Here is a 13,905-nt window from a genome sequence, read left to right as displayed (position 1 = left end):
GTGCTCTTCCTCTCTCTCCCTCCTCCCTTTTTCTCTCTCTCTTCCTTTCTCCCCTCTACCTTCTCTCTCTCTTTCCCTCTCTCCCTCTCTCCTATGTGAGGACACAGCAAGAAGGTATCAGTCTGCAAACCAGGAAGAAGATTCTGACCAGGACCAGAATCTGTCAGCATCTTGGACTCTCAGCCACCAGAACTGTTAGAAATAAATATCTGTGGTTTAAGCCACCTAGTCTGTAGTACTTTGTTATAGTAGCCCAAGCAGACTAAAACACAGGGGAAATGGAACTCTCCTCCCGAATTCCACCTTACACAGCCCGGAACTATATCAACAAGACTTTAACCTTGACTGTGAGCAGAACCCTAACTGTTGAAGTTCTAGACCCAGTCCTGCTGTTTATCAGCTCTGTGACCTCAGGCAAGGGATGGAATCAGAGTACTTCCAGGCATGACATCCACAAGACTTCAGAGTACTTCCAGGGATGACATCTCCTCTTTCTCAGAGATCCTGTGGGTGGGGCTCCTAGAGGATCATGGGAATGAGCATGCCTGAAAAGCACAGTGCACTGTCTGGATGTGCGAGAAGGCGAGGTCTGGTTGGCATCAATGGCAAAGCTGGTAGAGGAGCTCCCTGGAGTAATGGAAGAGCCATGCCCAACTGAGCAATGGAGCAGTTTTCTGTATGCCAGCCCCACCCACTTACATGCCTCGGAACTAAGGATCCAACATTGTCCACAGCATGTTTTGGCCTGTCCACTTGCTTTCTCAGACAGCTCTAGGGATCCTATCTTGCCTCCTGCCTCCATTGGAAACCTCTGCAAGGTAGGTTTAAATCCATCTTTGTAGCTCCCCTGAAGTTTGCCACAGTGTTGAGCAGGTAGGGCCTTGATCGACCTACTACTCTCTGATATGAACCAGCCATGCCTCATTTGGGTAAGGGGCTGATCTTTGCTGCAGGAACCCACTTAAGCCTCACCCTGGCAATTGGCACTCCTCCCAGGAAATAGAGGGTGTCCTAGTGTGGGTCCTTTATGCCCTTCCCAGCCTTTCACCCTCTGCTATTGCCTGTGCCCTCTGCTATTTCCTGTGCTAACCTCCTTCCACCTGCCCATACTGCCCTAAAGGACACTCTAGGTCCCAGCCGAGTGGAAGAAGTGATGATTCCAACTCTTCCAACTCTTCCAACTCTTCATGACATGGGGCAGCTGGGAACTGTGCAGGACACCCCCACCCCCACCTCAAGAACCCAACTGCCCTTTTCTCTGTGTTCATATGCCGCAGTTCCTGGAAAGTCAAGGTAGGGGTGTGAGCCGGCCCAGCTCCTGACTCTTGCCTCCTTCCTCAGCCTTTAATATTCATGAACTCTCCTAGCAGGGAAGCTAAAAATGTTCTGCTCCTAAATCTAACTGCTTTATGGAAGCCTAATTAAATTCTTTGGTGGAATGGGGAAATAAGTGACCTTCAAAACTGCCAAAGCTATTTGGAGTGGCACGTCCCAGGAACCTTTCCCTTTCTTTCCCCTGCCACTGTGGTTGGCCTTTTTCTTGGTAATGAAATTCTCTGCCTGTCCCCCAGGCTAAGGGGTCCAGGGACACTCTGGGGGTGGGTGCCCCAATGGCAAGACTCCCTCCTGTCAAAGAAACACACAGGCAATGATGTAGACTCCTTTAGCAACCTTAGACCTTGCTGGAAATTGCAGTCTCAGCCAGCGAATGGGGTTGAGGGAAGAGAAATAGCAACAGCGAGGGGTTGGCTCAAGTTCAAAGAGAATGACAAAGGTCCCCTCTCCCCAATGGTGTTTCTGCAGTCAGTTATTCTGGGAATTTCAGGCTTCCTTTTTCCCTTGGCCATCTCATCCATGCTTCATGGCAAGGCCCAAATGAACACAGGGATAGAGGCCCTTTGCAAAACTTGAACCTAGGAGCTTAGGACAGAGCACACATCTCAGTTTCTTCTCCTACTTACTAGGGATATCACACTCCCAGGTGCCAACAGAGGAAGCTGCCACTTTCTGAGGGCCTCTGAACAGAGGAACAAAAGGGTCTGAATCCCCCACAATCCTCCCTGTCACCTAAGAAGAGTTCCCTCATCTTGAGAAAATGGAAGAGATGTGAGTAAGAGGGGATGTGGATATGAACCCCTGAGCCCCTCACTTGCACAGTGTCAGGATTTGCCCTTAATAATGGCTAAGACACAGGTGAGTTTCAGCGGGACATGTTCTGTATGAGAAGTAAAAGGCTGGCAAAATCCCCTAGGCAGGGAACTGGACAAGACCTGGAGGTGCAGATCTACACAACACACTAGCATCAGGGCCAGCTCTCACAGGACCTCAATTACCATCTGCTGAATGGTTGTGAATGAACATGAATGCCTGATAAAGAAAGACAGAGGTAGAATCTGAGAGATCAGCTTATTTCTTTTATACTTTAAGAGGAGGTCATTTTTATCTGGTCCAATGTTGCCTTCTGATTAGTCATCAGTAAGGCATTCTCAGACAATGTCAATTCCCAAAGTGAAATAATCAGCAGATGTTGGGCCTGGGTGACACCCTGACTCCAATGAGCCTTTTTTTTTCTGGGATGCATACTCTTCAAAATCAGCTTCTGGGTCATTCTGAGGTCATCAGAATAGACACTACTTGCTGTGTACATTATGAGGGGGCGACCACACTCGATTCTAGTCAATGCCCAAGTGGAGTCTCGAAAGCCAAGGTTCTAGGCAGTCAACAGAGATCAAGGCCCTATTATCCGCTCCAGACAGACAGGACAGCATTTCTTTGTCTTGTGGCCTCCCCATCGGGCCCCCATTGCTTCTCTTACTTTGTCTATTAGCCTCCTCTTCTCTCCACTTATTCCTGACTCCCCTCTTCTCCTGTCCCTCTTCCAGCCTGGGTTTTCTATCCCTCATCCCACCCAAATTCTCCCCCACTGCAGGGTCCAGCTTCATGAGGGAGAATTGCCACAACCAGACCAGACCACACTGATCTCTTCCTTGCCCTGACTTTTGGGCTGGCCAAACCACTCATTCAACCTCTGAGCCCCTCACAGCCTGGAGCCCACACTAAACCCCCTTGTGGGTGTGATTCTTAACTCTCCAACTAGATTTTGACCTCTAAGAAGCCAATATGCATGCTTTAAATGCCTTTGAGAGCTCTCTGTGTGCTCTTAGAAGACTCAAGGGCTTCATGAAAAGTGAACAAATATGTGGTCGAATGAAAGAAAGTAAATGAATAAATGAGGAAATTCACTCGTTCAACAAACATTTATTAAGTACTGTATGCCAGACACTGTGCAGGGTGATGGGAAAACCTAAGGCGTTAGAACAGACTGATCCTTACCCTCAGGAGCCCTCAGTCTGGAGAAACAAATGGGGGAATAAATGAAGGTGTAAGTAAACAAATGAAGATGAGAGAGTAAGCAGGCAAAGGAACAGGTGATCAGACAGTGCACAAATATACATGCTTTTGAAGGACAGAGGGGCTCCTCATCTGTCTGTGTCCTCCCCAGTCTAATGCTTCCTCTCTTGGCTCTCTTGGAAGAGCCAGCTCTCCCCAAGGAGAGAATTCAGACTCCCTCCCCAACCCTTTCTTCCACCACCACATCTATTTTGGTGTTTCTGCCACCTCCCTTTGCTCACAGTTGCTGCCTTTCCTATTTGGCCTTCAAGGGCCTTGAATCAAATGCGACTACGCAGTGCTGCCCCCATCACCACTGTCTTGGGCTGAGGCCCAGCTACCTCTTCACTGTGAGCAGGGAAGAACCAAGCTGCCAAGGAGCCCCCATCAATGGCCAGATAAAGGCATCTGAGCTAGTTGCTACCCCTGCTGGCCTGGTACAGCTGCCCCCTCATGCCAAGACATGGGGAGGAGTCCCCTGAAGCAGAAAGAGGCAGAGCCTGTGCCCTCCAGTCATGTGAGAACAAGGAAACTACCATCATCCAGAAGGGGTCCTTAGAACACCTTTGGAGATGGCCTTTAACAATTATACAAATGTTAAAGCATGTTTTTCTGGAGAATAAAAACAAATAATGCTCTGGTGTTTGAATTAAGGTATAAATGGTAAATACTTTTTATTAAGATACATATAATAGTAGAACAAAACTTTTGAGTTTCACAGACCTAGGCTTATCTTAATATTGCTGCCACAGCCTCATTTAGTCTCTCTAGACTATTATTCATGGGACTTTAGGCTTGGCCCTTCTACCTTCCCTGTTATGTGATATGTGTGGGTGTGTGCATGTTTCTGTGTCTGTGTGTATTTCGATGAGGGATGGGGCTGTAGAGCTGGGGTTCCAAATTACATGCAAATGTTTCAAATATAACTGTGTAGCTTTGAGCCATGTGGAAAGAATGTGTGATTTGGAGTTGACCTGGGATCTCATACTAATATTGTGGCCTTAGACAAGTCAATTTCTGAGCTTCTGCTTCCATGAATGGGTATCACAATGTAGCAGATGCTGTAGTAGACCACCCAGACCCTGTCTTTAGGAACCAGGCCTTCAGTCCTCAGCTGCTTGGGTACTGCCTGTCGATGGCTCACAGCTAAGTCGCTCCCCAGGAATGCCCTGGGCAAAAGGGAGCTGTCTTCCCCAAGGTTAGTCCACCATCAAACACTGATCCATCCACATGGGATACAGAAGCTTGACTGGAAATATCTTTAAAGGACCATCTCAGCCTTAGTGCTTGGCTCGGCTGAGGTCTTACTGTAGCTGCAACTCAGTTACCTTCTTCTCTGCCCAACCCTGCTTCCCTCACCCACTCACAGGTGTTGTTCTCTGAGCGTGCTACCCAGAAAAGCTCCTCAGCACAAACCCCTATCTCAGAGTCTGTTTTCTAGGAAGCCTGACCTCAGAGAGTAGCCAAGTTGTAGTCAGTTAAATGTGAACATCAGCACAGGGCTCAGCACAGTGCCTGACATATCATGAAGACTCTGTTAATGACAGCTGGTACTCTCCATGGAGGTCATTGGTTCCCAGCCTTGGCCAAATATAAAAATCAGCTATGAAGATTGGGGGGAGGGGTGGGGAAATGTCCAGATGCTTAGGTCACTTCCCCAGAAATTTTGATTCAGTAGGGTTGAAACCAGCCCTAGATTTCTATATTTTCAAAAGTTCTACAAGAGTTTTTGATGGACAACCAGAGCTGAGAAGCACTGACCTAGGTCACCGTCACCACAGACCTATGTAGCGCAAAGTGACCTGTCCAAGGGTAGACGGGTACTTAGCTCACTTCAATCCCTACTTTCTTAGAGCCATTGCCTTAGGGGGCAGGGAGGGTTAAAGCCCCTTGATTCCAACTCTCTCCAACAGAATCACAAGGCAATCACATTTATAAAGCAGATCCCAGAACATCTGGCCCAACTGGCAATACAAAGGCAGTATGTGATCAAGCCCCCTGAACACTTACAAGAGGGAGTTCTCATTGTGGTGTGGTTATCAGGAAGGTCTTGAAAGTTGAGGTAGGCCCTGAACCAGACTTTAAATAATAGTGAGGTTTTGGATAGGGAGCAAGCAAGAAGGATACCAACCCTCAGCATGGTAATCTCATGCTGAGGTCAGTCTGTTTCTAAGGAAACCAGTCTTGATCTGTATTCTCATCATCCTCTGGCAAGACTGAGGGATCTCAGGGGCACTCAGACTCATGGACCAGCAGGCAATGATTGCCCAGTTTTTAGAAAAACATATTTTGTTCTAAAGATTAAAACTTAGGTGAGGGTTTGTTTAAAATTTGGTTGATCTGCACTTCAGTCACCCCACTTCTCTAAGTGCTCCAGTCCCACAAGCCATGCAGCTATGTGGTGTAGCAGAGGCAGACACTTGAGCCTGAGTTCAAACTTCTGAGTGTGACCTTGGCCAAGTTGCTTAACCTCTCTGAGCCTCTATATGTTCATCTTTATAATGCAGATAATAATATTTGCCTTCCTCACTCTCTGTTCGTTATTAAGAGGTTCAAATGGGATCATGATTGCAAGAACACAGCAAAAGCAACTACAAGTGTGAGCAGCTACTGTTTTCCTTATTGCTTTTTAAATTCAGGATACAGAAACCAGGGAAGTTCTCACCATTGCCCAGTATCCTACTGCAAGCCATATAGGGAGCAGAAGCAACACCAAAGTTCCCTAGATAAGACCCTAATGCTTTTTCCAATACAGCAGCCTATCCATTCACCAAATCTTTCTTCTTTCTCTAATCTCTTAGGCACTCCGGGGATTGTGCAGTCTTACCTTGCCCTAAATTTGTAGTCTTTGTTGCTTCATAATCTTTTGATCGCCTCTGCAGCAGCCTGCCAGCCTGTCCCTTTCCTGCCTCCATGTCATCTTTAGGGTCCTTCTGTCTACACTTTCTTCACTTTGGACTTCCTAAACTGAGTCTAGGATCAGCACCTACCCCCCAAAGATAATTATAATCCCCTCATTCATAGGATCTCTATCCTCCCACTTATAACACTGGTGTACTGTCATCTGTTGATTCATTTATAGCAAGGCATCTAGCTAGGCAGTTGACATACAGGGTCCAGAAGTGATCTCTAAAAGAGCCCTTGAGGACCCATCACCAGTCATCGCTGATTGGCATGATGAGGGTCTACAGCCTCTCATTGACACTGAGCTGGAGAACTGGACTCCAAGTTCCTGACCTCTCCCTGTTCCCCTACCGCAATATCTCTGCCCAATAAAATTAACTCTCTGTTGCAGAAACCTCCAGCTGCTTTGCACCAGCCTCCAGCTCCCCAGTGCCAAGCACCTTGGTGGCCTTTCTCTCTCCCATCCCCACTCCAGTCCTCTCACCATCCCTGCTCCCTTCTCCCCACAGAGTCCCCTCCAAGTTCAAGAAGCAACTCAGACTCTTGATTCTAGGGAATGGGTCATGTCCACTACCCCCAGGTACAGTGTGAGCCAAACTAATCAATGGCAGAGCAGTAGATCAAGGGGTCCAGCCTGAAGCCATCTATCACTGTCATTTACACAGGCCTGTCAGCCTGCAAATGGAAAAGAAGATGATGTGAAACAACCCATCTGCAGGTTTTTAACGTTCCTTACAAATTGCTGTGGTGAATGACTTGTTGCCTGTATTTATTCCTTTTCAAATTGTCTCAGCTACAGACTTCCATCTTCATTTCTACATCCTGACGGTGTGTGCATTGCCAATTGGGCAACCTCATTATTTCCCTGATGCTGCTGCCTGGAGGAGGAAGGGGAAGAAGGAAGGTGGGGAGAGAGATGAATAAAGAGAGTAAGGCGGGGTGGAGTGTAGCTGGTAGAGGAGGGACTCTGACCAGTATAACTGGGTTAGGCAAGGACCTAGTCAGCTAAGATCCCTATCCCCAAAAGTCCTCACTTCCTGAGCTTCTGGTAAGAGAATAACCTGCCCCTCTTCTAGAGAGTTTGAGAGCAGGAACTCCCCTCCACAGAGGAAGCACAGTAGACCCTCAGGTTGCCCTACCAAGGGTCAGAATTTACAATCTAAGGTCATAGGCCATGGTCCCTCATTAACCCCACCCTCAAGGAGAGTCTATCTGCCAATCCGCTGCAAAATTTTATAACATAAGTTTGTTTTTTATGTTTCTCCATCCTCATCCCAGACGTAAGGCTTGCCACCTCTGTCGTTCCAGAGACCCATCCCTGTGTTTTGGTTTCCAATGCCCTAAGTCCAGCTGGCATTTCTTCTTCCCTGGCTCAGAGCAACCTCCTAAGTGGTCAGTCAACTCTCCAACCCACCTTCCTCAGTCTCAGTAGAAAACTGAAACTTCTTTTAGAGGTCATACATGTTATTTCTTACCTTCATCAGTAGTTTTCAGTGATCTATGTGTCATTTGCATTAGAATCACTTGGCTAACCCATCTCAGGACCACTGATGTCATGGGGCAGAAAGTTTCCCAGCTGGTTAGTGTGCACTGCAGAGATGGAGGACCATGCCCACTTGATACCTGAAGCACAGAGAGAGGAAATAATGTGTCTCAGGTCACACAGCTAGTTAACAGCTGAACAGGAAGCAGCAATCCAGTGCTCTTCCTACTATACCACAGTGAAATCCTTGTATGAACAATAGTTGCTTGTGTATCCACCTTTCTGACTCAAACATAAGCTCCTTGAGTACAAGAACTATGTCTTATGCACCTCTGTATCCTTCCATTTCCCTTCCAGCTTGGCTCAAGGCTTGTTTTAATTTTGGTAAGCCAGAAAAGTCAAGAGCAATATACAACAGGTCAAGTCCCACATTCAGTTTCTGCTCCAGGGGAGAAAGCTTATACACATAGCTGAAGGCAGAGAGCTCCCTTGGTGGGCTCAGAGCTCCCCTCTTCTTGCTGATGGACTACAGACCAAACCAAAATCCACCTTGCTATTGAAAGCTGTGTTTCTGACACTGTTCAATATTTCCACTCTGTCTTTCACAGCAGATCTCTAAATATTTAAAAACAGCTGTCAGGATCCACTTAGATGTTCTCTCTTCCAGATTTAAGATCCCCAGCTCCCTAACCCATTGCTCATATAGCATAGTATGTAGACCATGGGGCATCCTAGTTTCCCTCCTCCAAATGCCATTTCATTTGTCAATGTCCTTGCTCAACTGTGGCTACAGAATGAAAAGCAATGCTCCAGATGTGGTCTGGCTCCTGCCAAGCACAGAGGGACACACCATTTTCTCTTCTTCTCGACTCTGTGCTTTGATTAATATAGTCCATGATTGCATTAGCTCTACTGGCAGCTTTACCTTATTTTTGGCTCGCATAGCACTTTTCTGCTAATTCACCTAACTCTATTACTGTCTAACCCACAATTCTCCATTTTGCCCCCAAGGTTTACATCAAAGTCTTTACAAAATGTCTTGCTGAAATCCAGATATGCAATGTCATAGCCTACCATTCTAAAAAACCTGTTAAGTGGAGAAAGGTCGTTTTGGCTGGACTTGTGCTTGGTGAACCCAAGATGATTTCTAGTGATCTCTCCCTTTTTTTCTATGGACTCATGAACCATCCACTCAGAAATCTTTTTTCAGTGCCCTCTACAGAGCTTTCTTCACCCAAGGTGCTTGCTCAGTGTCTGGATGGAACAACAGCGACAAGCTGTCTGATTGATTATGCTTTTTGTGATGTGTATGGTGGAGATCAGGGACTGCCTGGGGAAAAGCAGAGAGGGGAGCTAATCCAAATACCAAACTCAGGAATGCCCATGGAAGTTGTAAATAGCTTGATAGAGGAACTTTGAGTCTCTGCGTTGGAAAATTTATTAACAATGCCTAATGTATTTCACTCTCCCAGCACAATGTTTGATTCAAAGAATATATGAAAATGTCACAGAAATCCCAATTCTGCCAAACCATTTCCTTTCTCCTATAATTAGATACTCCAGATTTTCAGTATCATCTTTTGTGTGTGTTGTTTCTTCTGATTTCCACAGGCTATTTTTAGACCCATCATGACTCATTTTCTGAAAGGCAAAAGAAAAAAGTCTTTTTTCCCCAGAAATCAAATGTTGCTGTCCTCTGGGTGACACACATTTAGTTAAGGCATAGCTAGGTGACAGACAAGGGTGTCTGAGGGAGCACACAGGAGGAAGGCCCCTGCTGTGGGAGAGGGGACCGGTGAGGAGAGATATCACACAGTGACCTTCAGCCCCTGGCCAGCCCCACTGATTAATCCCACTCCTTCCTTCAAGAGAGAGACGGATGCAAGTTCTTGGAGAGACAGTGCTGGTGGCAAGGAGGCACAGCTGACTCCTGAAAAGAAGGAAGTGACCATGAGCTATCTCCAATGGGAGGGCCTGCCTGGCAATGTAGTGAGCTCCCCATCTCTGGAAGGGTTCAAACTAAGCTGGATAACAATGTGGGTGTTTAAGGCCCTTCTGATGCTGACTCTGTGAAATCTACCAGGGAGGCTACCGGAAGAATTCCAGCTCTGAAAGGGAAACCAAGCCACAATGTCCAAGGGCTCACCCAACACTAGGACTCCAGGAAGGATGAGACACCAGCAACTACATTTGTACTTGTCCCCCATGCATAGACAATGTAGGGAGGGCTGGAGGTATTCACTTCCTCCATTCGGACTTCCTAGAGTGATTCATCTGGATGGGGAAGTCCTTGAACATGCTCCTCTGGTCTCTAGCTTGGTAACACACATACTCTCTCTGCTTTACATGTGGAAGGGCTTTGAATACAGTGTAATAGATAGTCATGGATTCATTTTCTGCTTCCTTTAAGTATTCAGACCCTTTCATAGACTCTTAGAGGCCTGGTTCCTTCTCTATGGAAGTTTACAATCTAAGATCCACCTGCTGAAACCAACACACCTGTATAGAACACCCTGTCACTCAACAGTAATGCAAACCTGGAGCAATTCAATGCCCCTGGGTATGACAGAGAGTGTGAGCATGTATGTGCATGTACATGCATATGCATGCATGTGCACGTGTATATGTTTGTGTGGTAGATAGAAAAGTATCAGATTTAAACATGTCCTTTCCTCACCTATCAAGAGTCTGTCATATTTCCTGCACCCGAGCCCACAACATTTATGAATCAACCCCATGGAGGGCCAGTGTTACAGATGAAAGGAACCCAAGAAAGGCTGAGAATCTCTGGTAGAACTTTACAGTCTGAAAATCCCTTCTTGATTGTCCATTTACTCTCCAAATATTTATTTGGCACCTACTATGCTCAACGCACTGTGCCAGGCACTGAGAGTACAGGAGTGACTAAAAACAGACCCAGTGCCTGAACTCACATGAAGCTCACAGTCTAGTAAATGGAAAATGATACAATGCTGTGGAGCCTATAACCCAGAGATCTGACTTAATCAGGACACAAGGAGGACTTGATGGCTGGTTGAATGGTGGAGACAATGGGGAAGCTGAAAGAGAAGTAGGAGTTTCTGGTTTGGACACCTGGTAGATGATGAGACCATTAACCAAGATAGGAAATATGGAACCAGAACACCTTTGAGTACGTTCCATGAGTATGATCTGGAGCAGCTTATCCCAGGTCTGGGTTCCCTCTATGACAAGGTGAAGAGTTTAGGGAAGGCTTCTAAGAAGAGGTACTAATTAAACTAGTTCTCAAAAGGTGAAATAGGATGTGAAGGTCAGGGAGACATATAGTAGAGAAGAATTTCAGGGAAGGGCCTCAGCCTGGGCAAAGGCCTGGAGGCATGAAGAAGCACCTTTAATTTAGGAAACTGCAAGTAACTGCACTTGGCTGGAGCAGGATAGTACACAAACATGGTGGGAGATAAGGATGGTGGGAGATAAAGATGGGGCAGAAAAGCTGAGGAGCTTGGACCTTGTCCTAAAGATAAAGAGGAGTCACTGAAGAGTTTTGAAAAAGAAAATTATGTGGTCAGATTTAAATGCTGAAAAAATAAAACACTGAGTCTGCAGAGTGGAGGGTGGCTCATTGAGAGCTGTTGGGGAGGCTGGGAGATGGGCCCAAAGCTCTGGAGCATTTAGGAGCACAAACTGACCAGACAAGGGGACTCTGTGGGTATAAAAAGGTGGGCCAGGGAGGAAGTGAAAATGAATCCCAAGTTGATTTTCTGCTCATCTGAAATGAATGTTGAACTTGAGGGTCTTATGAAAAATACACTTAAAGATGTTTGAGTAAATGAATCTGGAGGCCAGGAGCACAATGAAGATGAAGATACAGTGTTGAGATGCATCCAGTTCTTAGGATGAAGATGGAGAAAGAGTTCTCATGCCCCTTGCCTAGAAACAGCCTGCTTTTCTCTCTGGCTTCTTAACTCAGCGTGAACATTTGTCCTGTTGCATGAGGCAAACTCGGAAGCATTCCTGAATCTTCTTTCTCCTTCATCTCTTCTCTCCATAGCCAAGCCATCACTTGATCAGTGGATCCTCTCTCCACAGGAGGTAGGCTCAAGTGTCTTCTTCTCTTTACCTGCTCAGGGCCCCTTCCATCTTTCTCACAAAGCGATGCAACAGCACCTAACTGCCTCCTTCCCACTTTTGCTGGCTCCAGCCTCCCACAACCTGTGTCTTTCACAGCAATGAACAGACCACATCTCTGTAGAGCATAAAACCCTCCGGTGGTACCTCCTCACCTTTAGAATCCAATGCCAGCTCCTTGCTTATCTGTAGAAGCTATACATGAGCTCCTCCCCACCCCGCCTCCCCCAGCTTCCCTTGCTCTGCCCCTTCTGGCCTTCCCTCTATTCCTCAGGCAGCCTTCCTTGCTCCCACTCAGAGCCTCCAGGTTTGCTGTCCTCTGGTCTCAGAATCTACTGCCTCCTGACTGTCTCAAGGCTCACCCTTCTTGTCACATGGGTCTCTGCAAAAGCATCGCTCCATGGCCAGTCTTCCCTGAGCATTCTTGTGAGCAGCCATCGAGCACTGTATGACATCATTGCATTTTACTGTGCCCATATCACTGTTTTCTTTGTTATCATTTTGTTTATTAGATGCCTCCCACACCCCTCCCACATACACACATGCTAGATATAAGCTCCATGAGAGCTGGGGTCTGTTCATCTTACACCCCAGGACCTAGAAGAGTACATGCTCATAGTTGGTGACCCACAGATATCTGTTAAATGAATGAATAAATAAATGAGTAGACAAATTGGCATAAAGATGATGAATAAATCCTCCTTAGAGAGAAATAGTACAATCAAGAAGAGAGAGTCTAACAAGAGAAGGAAAAGAATCGAGAGACACCTTTATTAAACAAGAGAAAATAAAATTTTTCAGTAGAGGGACTAGTCACATCATCACAAGCTACCAGAGAGCGCTGGTAAGGGCCCAAAGGCATCTATTGGTTTTAATAAGAGAGTGGTAACTAGGATCTCAGAGGAACAGTGGAGAGGTGGGAGGCAGCCACTCTGGGATGGTATGATTGGCTAGGATGCAGGAGTGGATAGGGGCATATCTGGGTGGAGCAAGTGGGTGAGGGCACCTGGGCAAAGGGGGCTTTTTTCTTGAAGGCTGGCTCCTGGGCTGAGTGGAGGGAATAAAAGAGAATGAGAAGAACCTGAGATTACACAGCAAAGAACTGGAACTGGAATCCTCAGAGATTTACAGAAACAATAAGAGGTGCCTCAGACAAGGTCATAATTTGTTTTTTATTCAAACCAATATTTATTCTATATGCATTTCAAGGTGAGGTCCAGGTCTGTGTGCAGGAAGAGCTAAGAAGGGGGCTTTAGGAGGCATGGCCTGGCCTCTCCTCCAGGTCTGAAGCTATGTAGTGTGAGCCCCAAACATGCACTCCATACTCACATAGCAAAGGCAGAGGACAGCAGCAAATTGGGGAACCACCCCAAAAGATGATTGAGGAATTAATCAACTGTTGCTGCTCAAACATGTCTCTTGAGGTTTCACTCTAGACACCAAGCAGATTATCAGTGTATTTCTCCCAACCACACACTTCCACTCCCTGAGAGAAGTATAGGTCAATACAGCTCTCTCCAGCTCACCACATTTCCAGTGATATTTCAGCACCCACCTCAGATAGACACCCAGGGAGCTGCCTGGTCTTAATTCAGCTGGAAACCATGGCCTGGCTCTATGCCAGTCTTTCTATTATGCCTCAGCATCTAGCAGATAGAAAGGCGTTTTTATCCTTCTGTGGCTTGTGTGAAGCTCATGTGGGAGTGAAGAGAGAAGATGTGGGTTTTCCACATTTGAAACAGTAGTTAGGGGTCAGCTTTGTACCCAGTCCTACCTCCAACGTTTGCTCCATTGAAATTTAAAATGGTGAAGAATTTTGATGGATTAAGATTCAAGGTTGCATGTTCAGTCTGGGGTCTGCCCCAAGCCAGGTGTGGGGAGTGGCACTTCCTCTTTTCCTTTATTCCCTCCCCTAAAATTTGACCTCTCATTTCCTTCCAGTTCCACCTTTCTCAAACACCATGAAAATCTGATAAATTTGGTATCCCTCAAGTTCAACAGTTGACTCTCAAAGAATGCGT

At 46.4% G+C, this 13,905-nt stretch overlaps 1 long non-coding RNA gene across 1 annotated transcript in view; it reads right to left on the bottom strand.

Annotated features, from left to right (window-relative positions):
- Positions 1–13,905, bottom strand: part of LOC120605718 (uncharacterized) — a 99,287-nt gene that overhangs the window by 40,078 nt on the left and 45,304 nt on the right. The window contains exon 2 of the long non-coding RNA XR_005653691.1: positions 7,770–7,917. This is a non-coding gene — a long non-coding RNA (uncharacterized LOC120605718). The remainder of the gene's footprint in view (positions 1–7,769; positions 7,918–13,905) is intronic.

This window comes from Pteropus medius, unplaced genomic scaffold (assembly GCF_902729225.1).
Source record: "Pteropus medius unplaced genomic scaffold, Ma_sr-lr_union100, whole genome shotgun sequence".
NCBI classification, from domain to species: domain Eukaryota; kingdom Metazoa; phylum Chordata; class Mammalia; order Chiroptera; family Pteropodidae; genus Pteropus; species Pteropus medius.
The sequence above is the reverse complement of the archived record's forward strand: the minus strand, read 5'-3'. Positions and strand labels throughout refer to the sequence as shown.